This window comes from Rhinopithecus bieti, unplaced genomic scaffold, assembly GCF_001698545.2.
Source record: "Rhinopithecus bieti isolate Rb0 unplaced genomic scaffold, ASM169854v2 scaffold_7049, whole genome shotgun sequence".
NCBI classification, from domain to species: Eukaryota; Metazoa; Chordata; class Mammalia; order Primates; family Cercopithecidae; genus Rhinopithecus; species Rhinopithecus bieti.
In genome coordinates, this window is record NW_016805922.1 from 2,827,363 (window position 1) to 2,851,888 (window position 24,526).

The window sequence follows — 24,526 nt, forward strand, 5'->3', positions numbered from 1 at the left end:
AGAAATAGAGAACTCAGACGCCACACTTTGGCCTCAACACCTTTTTATTTTAGTTCTTAAAAGACCTTCTGACCTCCCCTAAACACGGCTGCTCAGTGGAGATAATTGCTAGTCCTTCTTATTAGCAGTTTCCATTTCTGAGTTTGCTTTGTTATAACTACTTATTTTCTTATTATTCTCAAGCTCTTTATCAGACAGCCTGAACTCTTGCCTATATTGTATATTCTTTTCTCTTTCTTTCACCATTTTTTGTCTCCCTTTTTTTTTTTTTTTTTTTTTTTTTTTCCCTTTTTTTTTTTCCTTTTTTTTTTTTTTTTTTTTTTTTTTTTTTTTGCTATGATCTTCTCGTCCTAGAAAAGGTAATTTCACACATACTGAATTACTGCAATTTAGGTCAGAGAGACCAGGCACCATGAAAATAAGTTCTTTATTTAGAAAAAAAAAAAAAAAAATTTCTGATCTATTTCTCCCGTTAAGCTTGTGAGAGTCTCACCTTCCTCGTGTTATGGACATTGCAAAGAAGATATTTTTAAAGCACCCTTTTAAAAAGTCCCAAGAGGTACCAAATATGCTAATATCTTTCCACAATGCTATTTCAGAAAAGAAAGAATAAATTAGAGGAAGCAAAAACCTGTTATTTTGATCCTTCTCTTAATGTCATTGGTAAACCTTCTGTGACTTGATACAAACCAAATCTAATCTTCTGCCTTTTTATGCTAAAATCATGGGGGAGTTTGTATACTATGATTATATTGGTTTTATGAGGGTTTACGAGATTATTGTGGAGGGTTAAGTTTTACTTTGCATTTGTTAATAAACATTCATTTATTATTTGTAGGGGAGTGTGCATATATGCTCACACACTCCATGGGTATTATGCCAAAACCTTTGCAAAAATTATATCATTTTATTAAATACGACATTATTTTATAAAGGGAGAAACTAAAATTTTGAGAGTACAGGCAACTGAACTAAGATCACACAGCTCAGAAGTGCCACTGCCCATACTAAAACCTCAAATTTGAACAGTGCAATGGTCCAACCCCATTATTACTTTTTTTTTTTTTCTCTTCCACTTCTACCACATTTGCCTCCAAATAGCTAAATAGAGTGACTCAGTTCAAGTCAACAGATATTGCTGAGGGTCTTCTGTGGGCAAAGTGCCATGCCAGATGCTGTAGGGCATGCACGGGAGAACAAATAGAAACTCACAACCAAGAAATGGTGCAGCTAATCTTGTTCAGTCAGAAGCCTCTGAAGATAAAACAATAAAGCCTCTGAACAGATAAAGCCATTTTCCTTCTTTTGGACTCACAACATGGTCTAGTCAACATTTACTCTTCACCCTGGAGGGAGATGCCACTAACTGAAAGATGAGATGGTTTGCTACATCATATTTATTATTATTTTTTGCTAGATTTCACTCATATGTTTCCACCACATGACTTGACTCTCTTGAGGGCTTTATAGCATGGATGCCACTTTGAGATATTAAGGATGCCTAAAGGAGGATGTGAAAAGAAAATGTGAAAAAGAAAAGAAATTCTGAATTCAACTCCTGTGCCTCTGTTGCCAGGGAGAAGACAATGCTGGTGACCTGAGAATCAGCTGGAGACCCGGATTCTATGCTTGGGAACTGCTGTGGTTTGGGTATCTGACACTTTCAAATCTCCTGGCAAAATTTGATCCTAATGTTAGAGTTGGGACCTAATGGAAGCTGTTTGGGGCCGGGGGGTGGGAGGCCCCTCATGAATAGATTAATGCCCTCCTTGTGGGGAAGGGGCAGTGAGTGAGTTCTCGTTCTATTAATTCCTGTGAGAACTGGTTGTTAAAAAAGAGCTTGGCACCTCCCACCTCTCCTTCTCTTGCTCCCTTTCTGGCCATGTGATCTCTGCACATGCTAGCTCCCCTTCTCCTTCCACCATGAGTGGAAGCAGCCTGAGGCCCTCACAAGATGCAGAAGCTGGTGCCATGCTTCTTGTACAGCCTGCAGAACTGTGAACCAAATATACCTCTTTTATTTCTTAATTACCCAGCCTCACGTATTCTTTTATAGCAGTAAGACAGGAATGATCCCAGCATTGCTCTCATCGAGTTTAAATGAGAAATCTTTTTCCCAACATGGCGGTTTTAACCCTTCAGTAAAAACTAGTGAAGCACCTATCTACAAGCAAAACGGTGTAGTAGTTCCTCGTGATTCAGAGAGAACACAAATTACTCATGGGCTTCTTATCAGGGACCTCTCATACTTAAGAATATTAATACACAGGCCGGACTGCGGTGGCTTATGACTGTAACCCAGGACTTTGGGAGGCCGAGGTGGGCGGATCACAAGGTCAGAACTTCAAGACCAGCCTGGCCAACATGGAGAAACCCCATCTCTACTGAAGATACAAAAAATTAGCTGGGTGTGGTCACGCACACCTGTAATCCCAACTACTTGGGAAGCTGAGGCAGGAGAATTGCTTGAACCCAGGAGGTGGAGGTTGCAGTGAGCCGAGATTGCACCATTGCACTCCAGCCTGGGCAACAGGGCAAGAATCTGTCTCACAAAAAGGAAAAAATAATATTAATACACATATAAATATCTAATTATGGAGGCTGATTGGGACTATGAAAAGGTGGTAGTAGAGAGTGATGACCTAGTGGGAATAAAGAAAAACTACTTTAGGTTTCTGGGTCAGTGTCTCACTGTGTAACTGCAGCAGCATCTGAATTTTATCTCCCACTTATGTGGCCACCTTCACAAACCAACAACATACTTAGTGGTCATTCCCAAAATCATGGCCATCACTCTGAAGAGGTAGTTGGTATATCTTTATGCAATACTTTTGGTCTGTTATAATAGTTTGCCATATCTGGAATCACCACCAGTGCATCAACGGTATCAATATTGAATGGCTCATGCCCAGCTTGCTTCCGATAAGTTAATCTAAAGGTTGAGTTATACCAATGAAAGTATATATTTACTTTTTAATTCCAGCTTATAAACAAGAAAACATAAATTAACTTTCTACTTAGAAAACATCAGCTCAAGAAGCATGGTTTAAAGTAGACAATGTCTTTGACCATTTAGCCTCTTAATATATGCATATAATATTTTAAAGCCCTCATGGTAAATATGAAGCTAAGTGAAGAATTGTCTATGTAGTCCAGTGTGGTGGGTTACGCCTGTAATCCCAGCACTTTGTGAGGCCAAGCTCATGAGTTTAGGAGAAGCCTGGGCAACATGGCGAAACTTTGTCTCTACAAAAAAACACAAAAATTAGCTGAGTGTGGTTGTGCACACCTGTAGTCCCAGCTACTGGGGAGGTTGAGGTGGGAGGATGGCTTGAGTCTGAAAAGCAGAGATTGCAGTAAGCCAAGATCATGCCACTGCACTCTAGCCTGGGTGATGGAGCCAGAAGTAATTTTTAAATCCAGGGATAAAACTGTGGTGTCTGTACAAACCCTATACCATTAATATATAAGTAAACATAAATTTCATCACATAACAATAGCATGTTTTTCCTCAAACCCATTCAGGTACACGATGTTTTTATTGTAGTATTGTGACAGCAGGCAGAATGGTTTAGTCAGAAGATGTGGAAATGAGACTGCCCTCATGTTAATTTGGGACACTCAGAAGCATGATAGCTAAATCCTGGTATATGTGATTACTCTTTCTCCTCCAACAAAAATTTATAGAAGGGTGATAAGAAGTGATTTAAAGAAGCACATTTCTTTTTTGTTGACTTCAACCAAAATTAGCAAAATGTAAGCTATTCTGGAAAAGTCCAAGAAACGCTATTAGTGAAATAGTCAGGAGTGGTGTGAACAACTGCACTCTATTTTGTTGCTCTTCTGAAGTTTGAGGAGTTTCTACTTACTAACAAGATTGGACAAACTGTTTTCTTTGCTTCCATTAAAAATAAATAGAATTATGGATGACATAGGGGGAAAAGTTACAATCTGTAATTTATCCTAAATTACAAGTTAAAGTTGCAATTTTCGGGTCTGAATATGTTTGACAATAAGGACACAGAGCTAAAATCTCAAAGGGCAATAATACATCAGGTTGCAGTGGACAAAGGATAAGACACTTCATGACATTTGAAAGCAGCCATTATATTGATGGTCTTCCACATACTCCAAGATTAATCAGAAATTATCATTTGATGTTTGCTATAGCTTTTGATGGGAACACTAAATCTTTTAAATTCATGATTTGATGTTCAACATTCTCGTTGATTATTTTAATCACATCACACACAGAAGTACTTCAGTCATCCAATACCTCCCAGGAGGCATAGCCTCAATTGCTATCTCTAATCTTTTTAGAGCACCCTCTTTTGCTACTGTTCATTAATTAAACATAGCTCTGCTGATGCTTCTTTTGGCTGCTGCTCCCCCAGAAGCTGCCAGATTGCTTGTCATCATCTTATTCCCTTCATCCCAACCAAGTTCATTATCAATTATTTTCCTCTTTCAGAACTATCTTTCTCTTTTAGAATATTCTTTGATGACTTGATAAGTCTTTACAGTCAAATCCCACCTCCATTTACTAATATTACTACTCTCAAAGGCACTACCAATCTTTCTTTGTAATCTTTTCTTTAGTCGCCAAAGAAGCTTAAGACTCCAGGATCAACTGTGGACATACAAAATTAAATCCTCATATTGAAGAGTAAAATTTCAAACCAGGGGGCGAGGTTGATACCAAAACTCAGTGTCAATGTAAAAAATTAGAAATTACAGCAATAATACTGTAACACTGATTTATTTATTTTCATATGCTATATGTATTTAAAGCGCAAATATTTATTAAGGAGCAATACTATGTTAAACACTGTGCTGGATAGGTGGGCAGGATAAAATTGGCATTTTTGGCAGGATATATTTTCCAAAACACTCACGTATTTTCTCATAATGTGACTTTGACACTTTTCCTATAGACAGATGAGGGTCTGTGTTATTTTCCCCTCAATCTTACAACTATGGCTTACCACTATGACAATGCCAATGCTATTCGATTCCTAAAAGTAGGTCAAAAAGACCACAGAGTTTTTTGCTTGGTTCTTTTGGGACACTCATTTAGGAGCCCCATGCTATTGTGTAAGCTGTCTGACTGTCGTAAGGTAGCCATGCTATAAGGAAGCCCAAATGAAAAGCTGGCAAAATGAGACCTTATATCTTTAATTAGTTCACTACCAACAGCCAGCTCCAACTTGCCAGCTCCAGCCATGTAAGTGAACCATCTCGAAAGTGACTCCTCAGCTCCTAGTCAAACTGCCCTAGCCAATATTGCACAGAGTAGAGACAAGCTGTCACTACTGAGCCCTGCCCAAATTGCCGACTCAATGATAATTGTCTTTTCAGGCACCAGGTTTTGGAGTGGCTACTCAGTAACAGAGAACTGATGCCGTCCAAAATGTGCAGCACCTACAGTCTACAGTGGAAGACATCATGTTTTCACGTAGTTCATCATGTGTGAATTAGTTGGAATAAATACCTCAGGAAGCCAGACATTACGCTGAAACAAGACCTTTGTGTGCATTAGCTCCTTCCTTATGACCTTCCTTATGAACTTCACAGCCATTTGCTGGAACACATGAGATAAAAATCTAGGACTACACAAGAGATCAAATCTTATGACCACGAGAAGCACCCTCTAGAGTTGTGTGCACAGTGCAATTATGACCCAAGATAAAAACTGGGCATTCAAAAAGTCCCAAAAAGTCAGAATACAGTCCAGAAAACCAGGTCCAGAAAACCAGGTCCAGAACGTCAGAAAATAACCTAATTCCTTTTGCCAGAACGTACTTCTTGAACTTTAACATATTCACGGCCTATTCATTCCAATGCTGGGAAGCTTTTTGTTTTACTTCCAAGTATTGATTTTAGTAATAATAGTAACAATAACACTGCTACTACTACTGCATTTATTAATCAGTTAAAAATGTCTAAATACTTCACTAGGTATGTATTTTCTCATCAAAGAAACCTATGGAATAGATGCTAATGTTCTCAACATTTTATGAAAAGGAAATTGGAGCACAGCGAAGTGAAATCAATTGCCCAAGGTCATACAACATGCAAACAGTGGTGCTGTGTTTGAAGTCAGAGTACCTCAATCCACAGCCTGCATTCTTCACCACTGTGCAACCTGTCCTCTTTTGTGCTCTGGCAATGCCTAGTAGTGCCATTCTCAGTTTACTCATCTGAACTGTCAAATTGATGGCAAGTTCCTAAGGGCAAGAGTTAAGCCTCAGGCACTATTTTATCTGTACTCCCTAATGAAATGCACAGGGGCAGTATATTGTTGATGCTCAATAAATGCTTGTTACATAAATGCATGAAGGAACAAATTGTATAAGTCACCTCTCCTCCCTGGATCATGATATTCTCATCAGGAACCTGAGGATGTTGCAGTAGATATATAGGAATATCTCTTTTGGCTGTGAAATTCTGTGATTCCCTGACTTGAACTACCTCTAAGTGAAGCAGGAACTGCAAATTTTCATTCAATGTTGCCTTGATCCCTAGACTAGAAAATAATAAAAGTTTTATAGGGTTGCACTGAGACTAGCTCTTCTTTTTTTAGCGTTGGGGATTTCCTGTGCTACTTTAGTTAAATAGATCATACGCTCTGGATTCTTGAGAGGAACCCAGTTGAAAGAGTCACACTTTTGTTCTTCGAGATGAATGGGCAAACAGAACATCCTCAAGGCTCACAGGACTTGCCAGCTCTTAGGGCAGATGTGGGTCAGGGTTGGGCTGTCAGTATCACTCTTTTGGGTCTCTTTGTTTGTCAGGGATAACCCATCTGGGTCGTTCTCATCATGTGAACCACAAGGCAAGAGAAATGGGAAGCTGAAGCTCCTTTTGCAAGGTAGCAAAATGGACTCCACTTCTCATATATCAGAGTGCTCGCAATTTGGTATATAAATGCTTGGAATGTTAAGTTGGCTTTAGAAGGGTGATAATCTACCTCTGTTACCTCATCTAATTTTGCAGTTTTTTTAAATTGGGGGAAGAAGAAGAAGGTATTAAGTTCATTGCCAAGCAAAATTACTCAGCACAACTCTCACTCTCTGAGCTCTCACAAATGAGAGGCGGCTCTCTGGCCTAGATTCTATGCTCCATTTAGGTGTCATAGTCATCACATCAAAGCCACTTTGTTGTTGTTGTTGTTTTGCTCAGAAATGCTCATATTTTCCCCCTTTGCAATCTATTGACTATTCTCCCATATAATTTTCCTGGACTTCCTGGGTTGTTCTATTTTACTATTTCCTCAGCGATGACTTTAGAAAAGGAATTTGGTATTTATAGGACACAGTTCATACCATCCTTTCCTAACTTTATATTCTCGTCAAGTTGTCTGTAAAATGAGTCACTTTCTGTTCCAGCTAACACAGTAAACTTAAAGTTACCATCTTTGGAGGGAGAAGGAAACAACCTAAATGAGTAGAACCCATTATCAATTCAAGGGTTAATACATGTCAATTTGACACTGTAGATATTTAAACATTTTCACAAGTATTATATTACATTCCTATTGAATCTACCTACAGGAGTCCATGCCTCTCTTCTCTTTGTGTGTCAAAAATATATGTATTTTATTGCTAATGCTTTGGTCAACTCCTGGAATTTGTACCCAGTTTATGACTCTTCCTGCTCTGGGATTTTCTGGGGACCACTCCTAGACATATCTTACTACACATTCTTACAGACCCTTGTAAATATCAACACTTTGTGTCTGTTATTACAATAGTTATACATATAAGCTATTTTTCAGAGCCTGCCAAGATGACAAGTTCTCCCAGGGTTATCCAGTCATATTGCTCACATTAAAACTTTGGACGTCACCCAATTTCCTTCAAATGAATGTGACAGAATACTGAACCATTGCTTACTGAGTTTCTTCTTTTTTTCGGCCCTTCTTTGTTCTTTGACAACAGTGTTTAATAACCACACTCTTCCTCCTCTGTTTCCATGGCTAGTAACCCCGAGGTTGCTTTTGACTCAGATTCTTTCTTTGAGATTCACATTAGTCATGCAGTTAGTAATTCATGTATATACAGCTTGGCACGGAGATATATAGAAAATTGGAATGATGGTCGCACGTTCTCCCTGCTCCTTGCTTTCCCTTGTTGCCTTCAGTCTACATTGCTGTGTGGAAACACTGGGTCCCTGCCTGTTTCTAACCTTTAATGGTTTGGCACATTTTGAATTGCTTGCAGTCATCTTATGAGAGTTGAGTGCACAGATTTTCTTTCATTTATACCTGTCGTACAGAATTACAAAATTATTGTATCAAGTGGATAGCCTCTTTATTCCTTGGCCTACATGAATATCCCTTCTGTTCTTCCTCCCTCCCTCTTTCCATTCTTACTTTCCTCCCTCCCTCCTTCCTTCCTTTGTTTCTTCCATTTTCATTAGTCATTTGTTGAACACCTATTATGAACCATGTTTTGTTCCAGACACTGGAGAGAGCATGCTCAAAAAAAAAAAAAAAAAAAAAAAAAAAAAAAAAAAAAAAAAAAAAAAAAAAAAGATGAGATTGCTGGTCCTTATATTTCTGGAAGGCAAGAAAAGGAGGTCCCAGGAAACATTTAAAAGGAATAAAACATAAACAGGATAGCTACGTGTAGTGATAAATTGTCTAATAGCAAATATAAAGGGCAATGTAATAAAGAGTGACTTGGGGCAGGTAAGATACTCAAGAGAGACTTCTGAGTTAAGTTAAAACTATCATAATAAGAAACTAACTAATCATGAAAGGCTTTAAAATAAGAACATTCCAGGCAAAGGGAACAGCTTATGCTATGATGTGGAAAAAACTTGGCTTGACCAAAAGTCAGAAAAAAATTCATTAAAAATAGTAAAATCAAGCTTGAGAGCAAGAACATACTCATCTTCCCCATGTTAAAAATGGTTAAACAAATAAAAAAATGAGTAATGGCATTCCAAAATGGATACCGATCATCTGTTTTCTCCAGTCATTTGTTTCAAGGATACCGGATGGAACTCAGCTTCGCCCATTAAATATCGAACTAAACGTCTGTGGTACTGTAACTAGACGGCCAGTGTAGTATATCTGACTCTATTACTTTATATCAGCCCTCCATTCCCAACTTTTTAAAATAAGAAAGTAACTTTGGAGAATGGTAGAGAGGCATGGGTGCCTGCTATAACATAATACCAAAGTCTGAAAATTAGGAACTGGAAGTACATGCATGCACCTGTGTGTCAAGAAGCAGGTATAAGATTATGTAGAATCCTGCTATTCATAACAAACAACTAAATATCTTTCATACTAAACTAGATACATTGTATAATGTCCATACAATGGAATACATTGTGATATGTTTATAGGATAGAATGTGAAAGACCCAAGGAATGCTACAAACAAGAGCATGAATAAAAACCACAAATGTAGAGTTAAGGAAGATAGACATACAAGAATATATACTATTAAGATTCAATGTATTTAAACTTCAAAAAATAATAAAGCCCAGTATTTTTGGATACATGGTAATGTAGTAAAACTATAAAGGAAGATAGTAGCCATGACCATAAAAGGAAAGGAGTAGGTGGGGAGAAAGGTAGCTGGAATTGGGCTAGGCTGTTTAGTGATTCTCAGGAGCAGGCAATTATCAGTTTTTTGATTTAGGTATATTACATGAGTGTTCTTTTTTTCAGGGGGCAAATCACTGACCTATATTTTATGGTGTACTAATCTATATGTCTATTAAATTTTACAATAAAAAATAGTAACTAGCATAGTTCCTGGCCCACACTAAATGTTCCATATATTAAAATGGACGGCATTATAAGCTCGGAAAATATATTTCTCCTCCTCATCTATGAAAGGAAGAATTAAGTGAAATGTTTCCTAAGTGCTTTCCTTTTTTCTTTTTTTTTTTTTTTTTGAGATGGAGTCTCACTCTGTTGCCCAGACTGGAGTGCAGTGGCACAATCTTGGCTCACTGCAACCTCCACCTCTTGGGTTCAAGTGACTCCTGCCTCAGCCTCCAGATTAGCTGGGATTACAGGCATGCACCACCATGCCTAGCTAAGTTTTCTATTTGTAGTAGAGATGAGGTTTCACCATGTTGGCCAGGCTAGTCTCAAACTCCTAACCTCAAATGATCCACCTGCCTCGGCCTCCCCAAGTGATGGGATTACAGATGTGAGCCACTGCGCCCAGCCTCCTTTTTCCAAAGGAAAAAAAAAAAAAAACTACTTAAGAAATGGTTTATAGTTGCATCCTGATTCCTGGGTGCTGGGGGAGGAAAGGAAGAAACAATTTAACCTACTGATTCTACTAGTCTACTCTGGACTCAGCTCTCTATGTATAACATGAAATCCAGATTTATTTTCACCTGAACTAACATTCGGAAATAATAATATTAAGTATTAATGAATGAAAATATTTTTCAACCCTAGAGTAGTTTAAATCTTACTGTATTATATGCTCTATAGGTACTAAATTTCTATTTTGCATTTATATACAATTATATACATGTATATAATTAATAGATTAATTGCAATAGTTTGAAGTGTGTCTGTTTTTTTACCACTACTTTAAGATGCCATTCTTGTCTGGTTACCATAGAATCCTTGGAATCTGCATTGCAAGGCACATAGTAAGCAGTCAAGAATATTTGTGGTTCTACTGATTGAAGTCATCCTGTCTTGTGACTCATGCATGGCACATGTATTAAGTCAAAGTAAAACAAGCAGTTAAACAGATATACCCAAATTCTCAGTGATAAACAATAGTTTTATTGTCAGGGATCTAGACAGGTGATACTCCATGCAGTCGCTGGTGACGGGGGCTTTGACAAAACATCTTACTTTTCCCCAGGTTGAGAGGTTACTGATATCCAATGGGCAGACGGGGAAGAAAGAGACATATGGGAGTACACTGCTCAGAGGATGGGTGCACTAAAATCTCAGAAATCACCACTAAAGAACTTTTCCATGTCTCCAAAAACTGTACTCCAAAAACTATTGATATAAAAGAATGTAAAATTAAAAAAAAAAAGAGAGAGAGAGGCGGTCACATGGGAGATCATACAGAAGATCTTGTAGGCCATGCCTGGAAATGACATACCTCCCTTCTGCTCATATTTTATGAAGCAAATCCAGTAAGTGGCAACTCTAGATGCAAAGTCCTCTGGGAGATGCAGTCCCTGTCTAATCTGGGCCACTCCTCCTTAACAGTAGGGTCTCCTAGAAGGTTTTTCTACCATGCAACTCTGGTGGACAGCTGGCTCTCTATGCCACAAGACCATTCAATTAGTTTATTTCTACAGCTCTATACACCACACACACCTGCCTCAGCTACATTATAAGCAGGTGAAAGGAAAGAGATTAGATTCAAGTTTGAGTTTTAAAAGGATTTTACTTTGTCTTCTCAAAGTCACCATTTTAGTGTGGCCAGTGTAGATTACTGCTTTGTGTTTTAAGAAACTACAGAGCGAACAAACATTTAATTCATATTTTTGATCAATTGTGAGGACCTTAATATATTACACACTTAGAGACTTACCAGATCTATTCATAAATGTCACATAGAAAGAGAGACTGCTTGCTCAGAGTTTTCAAGAGAATATCTCAAACCATTCAACATTCAAAACAGAGAACAGTTCTGCCGGAAGATTAATCTTCATTCTCACACTGTCCTTGGTAAAATTTGAAATTACAACCTCAATTCCTTGACTCATACCAACAAAGGAATATTTCCAAAGGCTTGCTTCTCTTTCACACCAAAATTTCAGTTTGTTAAAGCAAACAATATCCTCCCTTTTGCAAATGCTTACTGTATTTCAGGCTATTCCTGAACCTTACATTTCTGGTCTTTCTTACTAATAGTCAGCTGTTAGACATTTTGGCCATTCAAAAAAGGTGATTTTGAAATTTCTAATTTCATAAAAGACTATCTCAAGGTGCTGAATGATAGCCAAGAACTGGGAATTGTGGAAATTCTTGCTTCTGTGATTTCAAATTAGAGCTCACAGTATCTTTGGCATAAGCTACATAAAGAAGAGCAGCATGGCACTGAGTGATTTCAACATGATAAACAGGTACAGGTGATGTGGTTCTAACCAAATCACTAATGTACTGCAGATTAGACAGAATTAATGAATTTTATGCTGCGGTCTCTATAAATGAGCCAACAAATATGCAGCAAAATTCTGAACTGCAGCCTTGAAATAAAGAGCTTAATGTAATTCAGTGCTTATTGGTTGCCTAGAAACTAACTTGGAAGGGGGTTGGGGAGGGAGGACTAGAAAACATGGAGGGTTCATAGGTTTAATAAGGAAATTATTAACTCTGAACTGCTTGGGGATATGATAGATATACTCCACAATGCACTCCTCTCCCAAGAGCTCCGTAATATGTTCAAGAGCAAGGCTAGGGGGCATGCAGAAGAGGCTGCCATACAATGACAGAGCAGTAGTGAAGGCTTTGGGCAAACACCAGCATATACAAACCTCCACAGTTGCTGCAACCCATGATCATCTCAACTTGTTGACAACCTGCAGCTATGGGGGTAAAGCTTATTTGCTTTTCCTAAATTATTTTTTCTAGAAACATATAGCTTAGGACTTGGTTATTACATGAGACATTTTCCCAATTCATTATATCACTAAGGATATTTTAAAAGGTTATTTGGGGCAGGTAGGGGATGGGGAGACAGAAGACAGCTTAATCAATTTTTTATTAAGAAAAGTGGGCCAGGTGTGGTGGCTCATGCCAGTAATCCCAGCACTTTGGCAGGCCGAAGCAGGCAGATCACCTGAGGTCAGGAGTTCGAGACCAGCCTGATCGATATGGTGAAACCCCGTCTTTACTAAAAATAAAAAAATAATAATAAAAATATTAGCCGGGCATGGTGGCAAGCACCTGTAGTTCCAGATACTCAGGAGGCTGAGACAGGAGAATTGCTTGAACTGGGGAGGTGGAGGTTACAGTGAGCTGAGATCATACCACTGCACTCCAGCCTAAGGGACAAGAGCAAGACTGTGCACGGGCTGAGAAACAGGGCACACATATTCAGCAAGAAGCCTTTTGGAAGAGGAGAAATTAACCAGTTTGGATGTTTTATTTGCAAACCATGTGATGTGAAGGGCTCATTGAGACCACTCATGTTACAGTCCCATTGCTAGTTCAACTTCTTTTCTTTATTTGAATATAGAAACCAAGGAGGAGGAGATGATGCCCAGGTGGCAATTCACAAGGTAGCATTTTAGCATTTCCTTTAAAACTTAAATAAACGGCCCTCTCAATTTTAGAGCAGTGCATACACAGGAGGTACTGTGCTTTAGCGTCTCGGCTTCAAAGAGTTGCTTAGGGAGGACATATTTTATCCTAATTATTTTTGACAGGAATTAGGTCAGATTAATTAGTTTAAAATTCAGCTGAACAACAACGTCTTTGCTAATTACTTCAGGGTTCATACATAATTCATTTACAGTAGCAAAAAAAAAAAAAAGGAAAATACTGGGAAAGAATGCTACCTAACACTGACCCCTTTGATGGGCCATTCATAAAAGAGGACCCTCTGCGACCCAAAAGGTGTGATGAGGAGCAGAGAGTTCCGTGAGCATTTTATTAAGTATGAAGATGAATATTTATTTATATAAATGTGCATTTTAGGTAGCTTTATGTTTTAATTACTTATATTTAAAATAAACATTTATTTATTTATTTATTTGTAAACAGTGTCTCCCTCTGTCGCCCAGGCTGAAGAGCAGTGGTGCGATCTCAGCTCACCGTATCCTCTGCCTCCCGGGTTCAAGTGATTCTCCAGCCTCAGCCTCCTGAGTAGCTGAGATTACAGGCATGCACTAGCACACCCAGCTAATTCTTCCATTTTTTAGTTGAGATGGGGTTTCGCCATGTTGGCCAGGCTGGTCTCGAACTCCTGGGCTCAAGTGATCCACCTGCCTTGGCCCCACCTGCCTTGGCCCCCCAAAGTGCTGGAATAAACGGCGTGTGCTGGACCTAAATATATTTTTAAAAATACTTTAGAATGTAATGTCAAGGTAAGACAGAGTAAGACAGTGAGTGATGAGGAAGTGAGTTTTAGAGAGAAGATAGTCCTAGCTCAGTCCCTTACCATAGGCAATGCACATAACTGCTCTGAGGTTTCAAATTTTTTTTGTTATTGCTGTTAAACTAATAATAGCATTTAGCACCTACTTTATGGCCTGTTGTGAGAATTACACGAGATAATGTATATAAACCTCAGCACCTGACATAGACTAAGTATTTAATGTTTGTTAGTTATTGTCGTTTCTATAGTAGTATAAGAAATTAAATAAATGTTTGCCCTACTACCTACACACTTCTAAGCTTGCCCCCAAATTACTTTAAAGTGAATTATACCTTTTGGCTCAGATTGCAGTAGAAAGGCTGCTTTAAATTTAGAGTCAATTTTCTACAGGGGGAAAAAAAAGATGGACTAAAATATTTCAGTAGATTAAATATCGACTAATATTAAGCAAAAACCAAAGGTGTTTGGGAGGTCTTGAACAAATATCAAATAGTAGAGTGTAAGTATGCATTATCTGTCCAGTGTCCTACTCAGGGAAAAGAAAGCATTTTAAAATATTTTATTTATGAAGAGAATCCCAAATACAGATTGTGGAATCTCTTGATATTTAAAGGCTTGCTCACAGATTCTTTTTTTTAAAATGCATGAGACAAACAAATATATCTACATGTAGGTTCTGTTAGTCTAAAATTCTGGGCTAAATTATGACTGGATTTGGGGACATATAATCAAGCATCTAGATACATGTAAACTAAAGACGAATTTTGCTGGCAAACAAACTAGTTCCGGTCTCTGGCATTAGGACTACTTAGATTTTTTTTTTTTCAAATACTAGACTATATTTACAGCTTAAAATTTGGATGGAATAGGAGCCATTAAAAATGGATGACATTGAAGGAAATAGTAATAATATTTTCCATATGTAAACCCAAGTTGAAAATACAACTGGCAACTCTGTCTGTTCAGTGCAAAGTATTTTGATACTTAACACACATGTTATCATGATTGCTGCTACTTTAATTCCCACATCTCCCTGGCAAAATAATTGAATAGTCAAGAGAATAAATGTCTCTCACAGCATGTGAGGCAAAACCCAGGATGGTTCAGATCACATTTGGCCAAAGAAATGCTTTCTTATTTCTCTTCTAGAACTGTGTGTCTGAACACTATGATGGGCTGTCCAAAGTGTTTTATTAGATGGTTCTTCCCCCTAAATACCTGATTTCTGTGTTGGAGGCATGCTCTCTTCCCTGGAAACAATTTTCCTTTTAAAGTTATAAAACAGTCATTAAAATGAGTAACTTAACAACTGCCATCAGAGAATAAATTCTAAACAGTCTGCAGCACTGTTAAGAGAAAAACAAAAGAAGGCCTATGCACTTACTTTACATGGATAAAATTTCCAATTAACCTTTGGCTATTTCGGGGAGCAAACTTTAGCTATCAATGCAAGTGTTAGGGTGGATTGGGAAGGAGAGTGCAACTATCTTGAATTGCTGAATTGCAGACTGCAGTAATCATCAAATTCAGGCCATTTCTGGTCTTACTTTTTCTCTTTGACAAAAGAGTAACAAAAGCTCATTCTAGCCTATATACTTCTCAATTATCAACTAGCTGTAATTGATATTGTCATTTCCATTGGCACTGGCAGCACAACCGGTAGTGAACATGGGTGCAGCGAGAAAGATGTGGCTGAAATATTTTCTCCAACACAGACTATCTGAGATCTTTACCTACCTTATAAAAATGTTTTCTGCATTAAATTTTACATACAGGAAGACTTTAGCAAATTTCTTGATATATTGTTACTATAAAATAATGAAGGGCAGTATCGTTGTTACTTCTGTGATTCTTATCAATATCAAATAAATTGTCTACAGTACACTGTAGACTGTCAAATAAATACAGTCAACAGTAGTTCTAAATTCAAAGATGTTTTACTTTTAAATGGAGAGCATAAACATAAGATATAAGCAAATGAGAACAGGTAAAAAAACAATTTTATAAATAGAATGTCATTGTAGCATTTGACTACACTTGTGACCACTTTTACTATCAAAAAATATGAACACTTACTTTGTCTTGAATGGCAACTCTAGGTTTAACTGTGTTAGGTGCTTTACCTATGAAATTTCATTGAATCATTGCAGTACAACTAAGCCTGGTGTTATCATAATCCTCACTGTAGAGTTACAGAAACAACAGAGCTTACTACATGAAGTTCAGTAACTTTGCTCAAGTCCCCCAGCAGGTGATGCTTAAACACATGAGAGTAGGTGTCCATATCTCTGGTAGGTATGACTAGTAGACTGATACTTGTGAACCACTGCACCGCACTATATACTTTCTGAATTTGTTTGAGCATATCCACTGTTTAGTCTTTGCAAGAAAAGATGGAGGTAGGGTGACAGAGGGTGTGAAGGAAAGAGTAGATCGCTTGGAAGTTTGGCCCCATGGATTTAGGTTGACAGTACAGCAATCTAGAGCACCACTAGGGGGCAGGCTGGTGCTAATTCATATTTCCATCATTTCTGGCCTAACCATAATGTACAGAACCCAAAGCAGCACCTTACTTTGCTCCCCACTATCCAAGAGGGCACAGTTCTTTTTCCTTCAGGATAACTAAATGAATGCAGTTATAAAGGTAAGTGAATATGTGCTTATCAGGGCAGAGATGAAAGAGCGTGAATGTAAAATGTTGCAGCCACGTTGGAAAGAAGTTGGACCATTTCTGAGAAAGTTCAACCCAAACTTAACACACAACCCAGCAATCAGACTCCTAGATAATTATCCTGGAGCAATGAAAACCTATGCTTAAAGATATTCATGTGAATATTCATAGCAGTATCATTCATGAATGATGGTCAAAAAGGGGAAGTTATCCAGATGTCCATCTATCGAAGTATGGATATACAAAATGTGCTCTATCCATAAAATGGACTATAAGGCAGCAATAAAAAAGTAATAAAGCACTGATATATGTTACAACAGGAGGGAACCTCTCCAACAATACACTAAGCAAACGAACTCTGACACAAAAGAACCCACATGTTGTATGGCTTCTATGAAATGTATAGAATAGGTAAATCTGTAGAGACACACAATGCATGTGTATTTGCCTGGGGGAGAATGTAGGAATGTGGATTAACAGTAAATGGGTGTATGGAACATGGACCAATGAAAATGCTTTAATACTAGATTGTGGCGATGCTTGTATGCTCTGTAATTTTATTAAAAATCATCGAATTGCCGGGCGTGGCACGTAATCCCAGCACTTTGGGAGGTCAAGGTGGGTGGACCACAAACTCAGGAGTTTGAGACCAGCCTGGTCAATATGGTGAAACCCCATCTCTACTACAAATACCAAAAAATTAGCCAGACATGGTGGCACATGCCTGTAGTCCCAGCTACTTGGGAGGCTGAGGCAGGAGAATTGCTTGAACTCGGGAGGCGGAGGTTGCAGTGAGCCAAGGAGGCACCACTGCCCTCCAGCCTGGGTGACAAAGTGAGACTCCGTCTCAAAAAAAAAAAAAAAAAAAAAAACTGAATTGTATACTTTAAACAGATGAATTTTATAATATGTAGATTATACTTCAATGAATCTGTTTACAAAAACTTTAAAATGAAATTAGGGATGGAGCACATCAGGTATGAGATAGCACATTCACTCAAGTCGTTTCTCTACTAAAAACATCTCACCCTTCAGTCCACATTCTGCTGCAGCGACTTCCTGCCCTTCTAGTCCCAACTTCTTTTATAACATTTTGCCTCTGCTTCTTGTCTCTTTATCCTCATCTCATATTCAACCCTCAGCCCACTGCAATCTGGCTTCAGCCCACATAATTCTACCAAAATTGTTCTTGCCAACTTTGTGATGACCTCCTTTTTGTTACATCCAGTGGGTGTTTTTAGCCTTTATCTTTATCTCTCAGCACTCTGACCCTGTTCACCACTCTTGTACCCACTATTTTCTTACAGAATTTGTAATGTTTTATTCTCCTGGTTTTCCTTCAATACCTCTGGTTGCTTTTTTGCAGTCTTCTTTCTGGGTTCCTCTTTCTTTGTCCATCGCTCATGTTCTGATACTACTCAGGACACTATGCAAAATCCTCTTCTCATTATATTTCAGAGTGGTGTCACAATATCATCTCTACCAGAACCATTGGGTGGGGCTCTGCTTTCCAACAAGGCAGATTTCGGAACTACATTCTACACCTACTCAATGAAATACTCTGGAGTTGGTACCCAGGATTCTGAATTTTATTGGGCTTCCTGGGTAATTAATCTGACCCCAAAGTTTGAGAATCATTCCTTTATATATCATCCCTGAGTAAGATTATCTACTCCCATATGTTTAATTACCATCTGCTTGCTGACAGTCTCAAAGTTTATATCTCTAGCTCAGATCTTGTTCCTGAAAAGGACTTTGTTCATAATCCATATGCACAAATTTCTGCTAGCCATCTCACTTGAAATCTTACAGAAGGAAAACCTTACTATGCCACCAAATGATCTCATTACCTTCGCTTGCCATATTTAGTGTATGTTTCCTAGTTCGGTTGAGGAATCAACCATCACTGTTACAGATCTCACAAATCTAGTTAGCTTCCTTAACCCTTGATCCTCACCCTCCTTTACATCCAATCTGAAGCCCTCTCAATTTAATCTTCTAAAAATATGATGATTCCAGCTACTTGTCTCCATCCCCACTTACAGGTATTCTAGTTGAGGCCAATAGTATCTCTCACCTGGAACCACTATAGTTGACTCCAAATGAGTTTCTCAGCCTCTATCTTTGCTGCTCTCATTTGTCTATAATCCTTTATTCGCACTGAAATGATTTTTTTGAAATGTGAACCTAACCAGGCTGCTTTCTTATTTAAAACATTTCTGTAGAATTCCAGTCCTCTTAGGAGAAAGGTCAAATTCTTTAACTTGATAAAAAGGAACTTCCACGATGAAACCCCGGCTTACCACTCCAGATTTATTATTGCCAATCTCCGTGTCATCTTTTCAGGAATTCTAACTTCTAGTTTCATTGAACTCTTACTTCTTTAAAGAATGCCAACTCTTTTATTGCCTCTATACATTTGTATATAATGCTTACTGAGATGAAGTATTCTGTTCCATCTCTTTGGCTGATTTTTATTGATTTGTCAGATATTACCTTTCATGTTACCTTCCCTGGAAATTCTCTGACCCTCTAAGTTCAAATAAGAGGACTCTGCAATATGCAATTGTAATACACTATGTTGACCCCAGCATAGAACCATTACACTGCATGTTAAGTTTTCAGTTTTAAGAGTTTACTGAACTCTTCTTCCACTGGACTACAGGCTTAATGGGGGCTGGACCCAAGTGAGCAGAACATGGATTTTGCCAATATAAACCTATAGAATTATTCAATAGGGGAATGATTTTCTTTTTGTAAACCACAATCTAAAAAAAGTGTTATAGTCACATATGTTTAACTTCCACATAACTGAAATTATAATAAAGACTAAAACATTATGTGGTGGGTTTTTGGATGACACTATGGATATCATTTTAAAACACTATTTGAATGTTTAATATAGAATAAATACAAATATATCAACATTTGGGGGAAAAGTATTAGAGAGTGTTAGCATCCTCAGAGCTAACTCAGTATAAACCATATTAAATTATATTAAAAAATATTTTCACTTATTTGGATACAGAAAATAATGTTATAAGTTTTAAACTATTTTATTAGCACCACAAACTCAACAGCATTCTTATTTAAATAGACATGAAAAAGAGACTTGTTCAAGGTCTATTTTCCTGTTGATTTACCTTCTGAATGAATGACATTTTTGAAGTTATAATGGAGATTTCCTTATTTAAAACACATTTACCTCCTCAGAAGCCTGTTTTTGACTCTGTATATTTTGAGGTGACCTCTTCACTTATAGTGTCAAGGTGTCTCTACTAAAAATACAAAAATTAGCTGGGCACAGTGATATGCACCTGTAATCTCAGCTACTTGGGAGGTTGAGGCAGAAGAATCCCTTCACCCTGGGAGATGGAGGTTGCAGTGAGCTGAGATCGCATCACTGCACTCCAGCATTGGTGACAGAGTGAGACTCCATCTCAAATAAAAAAAAAAAAAAAAAAGAAAAAAAGAAAGTTCATGAAGATCAGTAAAACGGCCAAAGAAAATATAGGAATGAGAAATTCAAGGCAAAATTTGGCCCACTGCCCAGATGATATGGGAATAAACTACTTGTGATGTTTAATGGGAAGCTATAGAGAAGTTAATAGGTTTGTGAACAAATATGCCAAGCTCTCAGCTTGAGGTATGATTTCCCAATTTAAGAAAATTTCTACCCTGAGGATAGTAATTTTTACCCAGATTTTGTCCAAAGAAACTGCCACTATTTCCTTTTTTTCTTCCTTTTCCTGTTTTCCTAATAAAAGTGTTCAGTATTCTTTGGTGGAATTCTGCCCTACTGTTTGATGTCATGACACTTTCTTGTCATTTGGAGCCACTGGTGCTAACCAGAGCAGTGTAGGATAGATACTAGAAGGTGCATTAGTACATTAGGTTATATCTCATATTCTTATATAACTCACACTATCAGCTACTTAACAGAACTCAGCTTCAAAGTTGTGTAATTTTATTTGTAGTATTTTTAAGTAATATTTTATTTTTAAATGTGATACATGCTCATTAAGAATGCATACTAACAATTAGTCACACATCGCTGTAACTGAAAACAAAAATTATTTGGAATAACTTCAGACAGGCCTGATAACCAGAAATATTCATAATGTGTGGAGTCCTTCTCAGCTACTTAACAACTGGGGTGATAATTTTGGGTCTCCTCACTCTGGTCCACTCCTTTCCCAAACACTCAAATATTCACTTGATCAACTTTGTTTGCCCTAAAACTCTCTGATACAAGAATACAATATTGTTTTGCAAGCGGAAATACAATTTGGAAAATGAAAATGAGAAAGGAACATTCTTGGTTGTAATTTTCTTAGAGCAGAATGACATTTCAGTTCCAAGAAGAAGCATCATTTTCTTAGAAACAACACACGTCTAGAGAAATACTGTGACTTGCCTAAGGTTGCACAGACCTAGAATCCATGATCCCAGCTAGATATCTTCAAGTTCAGTCTTATTTCCACTGTATTGATTCTTTGATTCTATTTTCTAGTTCATTAGTTTGTACAATGTGATTCACTAATAACTACAGCAAAGTTAATCCTAATAAAGTTAGTGAATTACTCTAGACACTCATGAAGCACCTGCAATGTGAAGCCTCTGTGAAGAACTTTTAAAAAAGTAATCCTGCTTTATTCTCACAACAACAAAGAAGGGAATCATAGTTATTACCCACATTTTAAAGGACACAAGGTATTTTTATTCATATTGACGCATTATTTAAGTTTCTGTAGTTAGAAAATGAAGGACCTCAGATAGGAATCTCACAAGTATGCCTCAAGAACTTGAAAACCTTAGTCTTTTTTTTGATACTCACTCATGACTTAGTCAGCCTTTTTCTCTGCGTTGGATTCACAATTAGAGTTTCTATATTTAGTCTGTTTTCTCAGAATTTAGCTTTTTACTAGAGGAGCAGACTACAAAAAGGACCCCTATTCTTTACCCCTTCCTTTGCCCTCTGCAATGTAACACTGCAGTTTCTTCCATCAAGAAGTGAGATACCTTTGTTGACTGCTTTTTGTTTTGTTTTTGAGACACGGTCTCACTCTTTTTGCCCAGGCTGGAGTGCAATGGCGTGATCTCGGCTCACTACATCCTCCGCCTCCTGGGTTCAAGCCATTCTCCTGCCTCAGCCTCCAGAGAAGCCAGGATTACAGGCGCCTGCCACCATGCCTGGATACTTTTTTGTATTTTTAGCAGAGGCGGGGGTTTCCCCATGTTGGCCAGGCTGGTCTCCAACTCCTGACCTCAGGTGGTCCACCTGCCTTGGCCTCCCAAAGTGCTGGGATAACAGGTGTGAGCCACCGTGACTGTTGTATATGGACTAGTTTTGTGACTTGCTTGGCCAATGTAATGCAACAAAAGCTAGTTAGCACATAGCAAAGCAAGGATACAACCAACAGAGTGGGAGAAAATATTTACGAACTATTCAACTGAGAAGGGGTTAATAGCCAGAATATACAAGAAATTCAAACAACTCAATAGAAAAAAAAAAAGTCAACAAATAATCTGATTTAAAAATGGGCTAAAGATCTCAACAGACATTTCTCAAAAGAAGACACACAAATTGCCAACATCAATAATCATCTAAAAACTGCAATTCAAAACCACAATGAGGTATCATCTCACCCCAGTTAAAATATCTTTTATCAAAAAGACAAAAAATAATGGATTCCAGTAAGGGTGCAGAGAAAGAGGAATGCTTGCACACTGTTGGTGGGAATGTAACTTAGTACAGTCACTATGGAAAAGAGTATAGAGGTTTCTCAAAAAACTAAAAACTATCATATGATCCCAAATAAAGGAGATAGATATCCAAAAGAAAGAAAAATCAGTACATCAAAGAAATATCAGCACTCCCATGTTCACTGTAGCACTAGTCACAACAGTGAAGACATGGAATCAACCTAAGTGTTCATCAGTGGATGAACTGATAATGAAAATGTGGTCTATATACACATTGTAATATTATTCTGCGGTAAATAATAAAATCCTGTCATTTGCAATAACATGGGTGGAACTGGAGCACATTATGTTAAGTGAAATTAGCAAGGCAAAGAGAGACAAATATTTCATGTTCTTATTTATATGTGCAAGCTAAATAATTTATCTCATGGATGTAGAGGGTAGAATGATGGTTCCCTCATAAAATTGGAATTACTCCATAATCTCCCTGTTAACCTACTTTTTCAATTTACCAACATACTTAGACTTAAAAAATCAATAGGTGCAGGCTCTCTTTGTGGTATTAATAGTTATGAAGTACTCATTTAAAGGATTTTACCACAGCACATTTAAAATATTTAACTAATTAGTTTTCCTTGATGCTTATGTGGTTACCAACTGCTCACTACGTTAAGCATCATGGCAAGAAACATCTTTGTACAGTTATCTCTTTCTCAGATCATTTCCTTGAGAAAGATGTTGAATGTTTAGTCAAAGGGTACACTGAAATCAGTGATACATATTGCATGATTATCATCTGAAAATGAAATATCAATTAACATCTGTATCAACATTGCTCTCCTGAAAACTTTGTGAAGGCAGAAGACTGAAAAAATGTATTAGGACTTCCTTGCAGTGCTCTAAAGAAACTATAAGACACTGGGTAAATTATAAGTAAAGAAGTTTAATTGGCTCACACTTTTGCAGGATGTATCAGAAGCATAGCAGCATCTGCTTCTGGAGAGACCTCAGGAGGTTTCTAATCATGGCAGAACGCAAATGGGGAGCAGGCTCATCACATGGTGAGAATGGGAGCCAGAGTGAGAGAGAATGGCAGGGGCAGTGCCACACACTTTTAAACAAACAGGTCTTAGGAGAACTAATCATCATGAGAACAGCACCAAGGGGATGGTGCTAAACTCTTCATGAGAAATCCACCCCTATGATCCAACCACCTCCCACCAGGCTCCATCTCCAAAATTGGGAATTACAATTCAACATGAGTATTGAACACGGACAAAAATATGAACTACTTCAACCATATAGACTAGGTCTGTTTTCCTGTATACACTGAATATAGTATAATGGTAATTTCCCATTCATCCATATCGGAAATTGTCAAATGACCATCTTTTACCTCTGCATGTTTTCTACTGAATTATCTTAAATATTCATTATCATTTGTAAAAGTGCTTTATATAGTAAAGATATCCCCCATTGTCATATATATTGTCAGACAGGTTACAACCCATATAAGCTTTTAACAATACCTCAAAGCAAATTTAATTTTATGTGTATTCTATCTACTCGTATCCTCTGTATTTATCAGAGTTATTACCGTATATTTTAAATCATTTGGGTTTTATCATTTTTGAGCAAATACTTGAATTGTCTAGAGCATAATAGCACTGAGGCCAAAGTAGTGGAAGCTGGCTATGATTTTCAAAGGTTTTAGAGTAAATTCCTTAGACAAACATGCAAAGACAATCTTGTGTCCCTGGGAGAAACAATTATGGCTAAGAACAATTAAGTCCACTGGTAGAAAGATACCTTATTGCATAAGTCTTTATTCTCCAAATAGGTCAGTGTTATCTTGGCATACAAATTATGTCACATTATTAATGAAAACCAGCAGAGAAAATGTTTTTAAGGCTATCAAATTGCTGAACGTCAGAGGTCAAACTAAAATGTATTAGAAGCTGTCAAAAACATGTTATTTCCATGATCATAGACATGTTTCAATCACACTGAAAAATTATTAGAACAAATTGCAGAGTTTTAACCTAAAAGGACTCTGGAACTTTAAAAAAACAAAACAAAACCTTATTTAAAAAGACAAC

At 37.6% G+C, this 24,526-nt stretch overlaps 1 long non-coding RNA gene across 2 annotated transcripts in view; it reads left to right on the top strand.

The window, feature by feature from the left end:
- Positions 1-10,653: 10,653 nt before the first annotated feature.
- The window catches only part of LOC108530939 (uncharacterized), a 169,835-nt gene continuing 155,962 nt past the window's right edge, over positions 10,654-24,526 (top strand). For both annotated transcript variants that reach the window (XR_001886027.1, XR_001886026.1), the window contains exon 1: positions 10,654-10,715. This is a non-coding gene — a long non-coding RNA (uncharacterized LOC108530939). The remainder of the gene's footprint in view (positions 10,716-24,526) is intronic.